The sequence below is a fragment of the Grammomys surdaster genome, unplaced genomic scaffold (genome assembly GCF_004785775.1).
Source record: "Grammomys surdaster isolate TR1022 unplaced genomic scaffold, NIH_TR_1.0 131, whole genome shotgun sequence".
Lineage (NCBI taxonomy): Eukaryota > Metazoa > Chordata > Mammalia > Rodentia > Muridae > Grammomys > Grammomys surdaster.
In genome coordinates this window covers 3,389,585-3,394,588 of record NW_021604589.1, presented here as the reverse complement: position 1 = coordinate 3,394,588, position 5,004 = coordinate 3,389,585, and the positions used below count along the sequence as shown (strand labels likewise).

At 41.3% G+C, this 5,004-nt stretch overlaps 1 protein-coding gene across 4 annotated transcripts in view; it reads left to right on the top strand.

Annotated features, from left to right (window-relative positions):
• Mospd2 (motile sperm domain containing 2) overlaps positions 1-5,004 on the top strand; it is a 106,599-nt gene that overhangs the window by 49,276 nt on the left and 52,319 nt on the right. Inside the window, exon 16 of one of the 4 annotated variants that reach the window (XM_028762065.1) lies at positions 3,467-3,774. The exons of the other annotated variants lie outside the window; for them this stretch is intronic. The gene's annotated coding sequence lies outside the window, so the exon portion shown is untranslated. Of the gene's footprint in view, positions 1-3,466; positions 3,775-5,004 lie in introns of those variants that run through there. 4 annotated transcript variants of the gene reach the window in all.

Genomic DNA, 5,004 nt, shown 5'->3' with positions numbered 1-5,004 from the left:
AGAGAGAGAGAGAGAGAGAGAGAGAGAGAGAGAGAGAAAGAGAGACCTGGTACAGACCTGTGCTGGCTGCTTCAGTCTGTTTGAGTTCACGTGAGTTTTGCTCAAGGACTTGTTCCCTTGGTGTCCTCCATCTCCTCCAGTTCTTACTCTTTCTGTCCCCTTTTCTATAGGATTCCCTTAGCTCTGAGGGGAAGTATTTGATGGAGACATCCCATATTTAGAGCTGTATATTCCAAGATATCTCTCTCTCTCTCTCTCTCTCTCTCTCTCTCTCTCTCTCTCTCTCTCTCTCTCTCTCTCTCTCTCTGTCTCTCTGTCTCTGTCTCCCTGTCTCTGTCTCCTCTGTCTGTCTCTCCCTCTCTCTCCTCTCTCTCTCTCTCTCTCTCTCTCTCTCTCTCTCTCTCTGTGTGTGTGTGTGTGTGTGTGTAAAATGTCTGTCTTTGTATCTCTATAGTTGTTCCCATATGATGCAGAAGGAAGCCTCTCTGATAATAGCTGAATAAGGCACCAATCTATGACTACAACAGAATATCATTACAAGACATTTTAGTGTAACTTTTTGTAGACCAGTAGTATTTGGTTTTACCCTAGGTCTCTGAGCTAACTAGTCTCTGCTTCTTGGTCACCCAAACAGTGTCAAGCGTGGTTTCTGTCTTGTGGAGTGGGCCTTAAGTCAAATCCGATATTGGTTGACTGCTCCCACAAGTTCTGTGCTATCATTGCCCGAGCATATCTTGCAGGTAGGACATATTGTAGGTCAAAGGGTTTGTGTCTGGATTAGTGCTTACAGTTCAACGTCAATAGACTTATAACCCCAGTAAAACAAAAGCAGTAATTAAAATATACCTTATATTTAAATATCTGTATAATTTTTTATTAACACCTCTTTCTCTATTAAATTGTAAACTACCCAAGAGAGGTGAAGATGTTCATCATGGAGTCCCAGCATGAAGAAGAAAATGGCTAGAATTTTAAAACTAGAAAATTCTTAAGTTCTGCACTTGCATTCTTCCTATTCTTTTCTGGATTTCCTCCCCCTGTACATAAATTTGCAACCATTAGCACAGCTTTAAGCAAAACATATAACAGTATTATAGGACCCAGATTAATAGGTCAGGGGCCTTACTGCTAAGTGGAGGTAAGTAGGGCCATTGTATTTTTAGAAAATGTAAAAATGTTTCTTCCATCATGGCTTCAATAAAATGGACCAACTGTTGGGGCTTTCCCAAATCTTTGGTGAGCAGGTAGCTTTTTTAACCTTGCTCATATCCTGGCAGAGAGACTATACCCTATGTAATATTGCATCAGACTACATCTCTATGTTCTGTTTCTTAGCTTGGCAGATCATCATTTTTCAAAGATCCTTCTCAACACGACTTCATAGCTCACACTGGGACAAAAAGTTGCCATTTCATATAATGTTAAAAACTGTTCCCAGGCAGTGATGGCACATGCCTCTAATCCCAGCACTTGGGAGGCAGAGGCAGGCTGATTTCTGAGTTCGAGGCCAGCCTGGTCTACAGAGTGAGTTCTAGGACAGCCAGGGCTACACAGAGAAACCCTGTCTTGAAACGCTCCCCCCCCCAAAAAAAAAAAAAAAAACAACAACTGTGTCATTGGCCATATTGATTCTCTCCTTGTAAGATTTCTTAGAATCTCTTTCTGTTTTGTTGTGGTGCTAGGGATAGAATTCAGGGCCTGTTATTTGCTGCTTAGTTACCCTATATGTACAACTCAAATGTGTTAAAAATGTATAGGTAGTAATGTGCATAATGACTTTTAAGTATAAAAAGTATTTCCCAAATTTGCAGATCATGTATTAAATACAAATTATAGGTAGAATTCTCTTTTGAACTAATTTCCTACATTATACCCCAACAGACCAATCTAAAGAACCAAGATGGAGTCATTTGTGCTAAAACTACAAGCTCATACTACGCTTTTTCTGACCTGAGAAATCAGGATTAGAAATATACCACTGTCTCTCTTGCTGCATTGGGGTTCCTGTCTGGCTACAAAAACTTTCAACCCAAAATTTATCCTGTCTACAAGAAATGCAGGCACAGGGGATAGAGCAGAGACTTAGGGAATGACCAACCAATAACTGATCCAACTTGAAACCCATCCCATGGGCAAGCACCAATTCCTAACATTATTAATGATACTCTGTTATGCTTCCAGACAGGAGTCTGCATGTCCTCTGAGAGGCTCTACTCAGCAGTTGACTTAGACAGATACAGACATCCACAAATTCTGGTTTGTACTTTGGAAATTCTTAGGGAAGAATAGGAAGAAGGATTATGGGTCTTGAAAGGAATAGGAACACCATAGGAAGACCAAAAGAGTCAACTAATCTGGACCCCTGTAGCTCTTAGAGTCTGAATCACCAACTAAAGAACATACAGGACTGGACCTGGGCCTTTCTGAATATATGTAGCTGATATGCAGCTTGGTCTTCATGTGGGTCTCAAACAACTGGAATGGGCTACCCTAAAAGCTGTTGCCTGTGTATGGCATATGTTCTTTTAGCTGGGCTGACCTGTCTGGCCTCAGTAGGAGAGGAAGCCCCTAGCCTCGAAGTGACTTAAAGTGCCAGAGTGGGGAATACCCAGGGGAGCCCCACGTGCTCAGAGAAGAAGGGAATGGGGAATGGAGGAAGGATTATGTGGCGGGGGGGGGGTGGCCGAGAGAGGGTCAGTGAGAGGGATGTGAAGTGAATAAGTAAAAAGAAAAATAAAGTTAAATTTTTTTAAAAAAAGAGAAATATACCACTGAAAATTCTCAGGTAGACTAGTTGCATATAGAGATGATGTTCCTTCTTCCTGGAACTGTAGACAAAAAAAAAAAAAAAAAAAACTTGAAATAGCTCAGTGTTAACTGATCAGTTGCCTCCTGCTGTTCTGTCTCCCCTTCCCTGCCTTAGCAGCAAGGTAACTTCAAAATGACCATTTCACCTGGCCCTACTATTCACCTGTTGTTCTAGGTAGCCATGACACTAAGGCTGAAGAAAGCTAGCCTTGGCCATATATCAAGACTCGGTCTCAAACAAAAACAGAATAACACATGGAAACTTTTTCTTTGTTTTGTTTCTTTCTTCAAGCATTTCTCTGTAAAGTCAACCCCATTGACTCAGACCACTAGAAAACTAATAAGGCCAAAGTTAAAATGCCATGGCACTTGTAAATTCAGGAGGAGAGAGACCTTTCATCTTTTCTCATTTTCTGAATGTCATTAGTAAAATTAATCAGTTGTGCCAAAATGTGGGTTTTACCACCAAGGACAATAGCAAAAACCCTATGGAATCTCTAAGACCTTTCAGTGGATTTTCTGGTTTTCATTCCCATCCCTCTTCCTGACTCTGCAGCAGTCTACAGTTTAGTCATGGTCAGAGTACCATCTGTGTGGCTCTCACTTCTTTCCTATTCTGCTCTTTCTCAATCACTTTTTGTTCGTTATCTCTCCATAGATTGGTTGAACATAGAACGGATATCTGAGCTCACTGAGATCCAAAGTCATCATGAATGCTACTATTGTTGTCTATTTACTACCTTCTGGGCCCTGGCCAATGTCCAAGAGCCCGGGATCCAAACTCCTGCCTGTTAGGCAGTTATTAGCAGCAAACATTCACTCAGGATGAACCAGGTAGACCTCACAGTGACATTATGAAATTCTAACCTTAGGGGACCTCATGAGAAATACAGCACGTAAGTATCCACATAACACTTGTTTCAAGTGTGTGCTGTTCTCTAGATTAAACTGCACATTGTTTCATGACACCTTGCTTCTTCATGTGTTTGTGACATTTCTTTAGGAGTCTTCATGCTATTTTATGTTCCCCTGAGCTCTTCTCTTCATTCTATTGACATTTTAAATTTCAATGATTCTGACACCGATCTTTGGCTAATTGTCCCCATTAACCCTTCTATTTTATGGCTTAAAATCAATATACATTTTTATTAAAGGCTTGGGGAAAGGAAAAGGTTCTGTCATCTTCCTATATATAAATGCATTTTATTTACCCCAGGCACATCTTTCTGCTACTTATTGAATCTAATGTTCTTTAACCCGATTATAGGTGAAATTTCCACATCTCTTTTCTTGCCCATGGGACTCATTATTCAAAATTGCATTTTCCTGCCCTACAGTAAACAGCATGCATAATAACATTAGACTCTTTGCAAGGCAGTCCCTAAACAAGCAACAATTGATTCAAATGGACTGAAAGTTCCCCCATTTTGTAGGGTCGGAAAACTATGAGGGATAGAAAACTGGTTTGTCCTCTCTTAGCTATAAGCCCTGGAAAGACAATCAACCATAATGGGGATATAGAAGCATCACAAAATATCACTTTTTAAGCAGGGTCAGATGACCTTGAAGACAGATCAATAAGGAATCCTTAGACCTATTCCAGGAGTGTGTTAGAAGGACTCATTGCGCTAGGAGCCAAAGTGTGAATAAGAAGAGTTGAGACTGGGCTGAAGATTCTGAAATTTTTAATGTGCTAGGAATGCTGATGTCAGCATTTGATGAAGAAGACTGTAGAGATGTTAGAAAAGACTAGCCAGTGGCTAACCACCAGTTGGGCAGGTGTCTCAATGAGTAAAGCACTTGCAGAACAAGCATGAAGATCTGAATCTGGATCTCCAGCGCCCACAAAGAGCTGAACATTTTAATGTGTGCGCTGTAATCCTAGCACACCTGTGGCCGTAGGCGAGATGGAGCCAAGAGAATTTCTGGCATCCAAAGCAATAAACAAGAAATCCTATTTCATACAAGATGAATGATAAGGACTGATCCATTAAGTAGTCGTTTCTCCACAAGTGCACTATGGCATATCCGATCTCTCTCCCTCTCTGTCTCTCTGTCTCTCTCTCAACACACACACACACACACACACACACACACGGGAGAAAAAGAGAGGTGGGAGGGGTAGGGGGAGAGGGAGAGAGGGAGAGGGAGAGAGAGAGAGAGAGAGAGAGAGAGAGAGAGAGAGAGAGAGAGAGA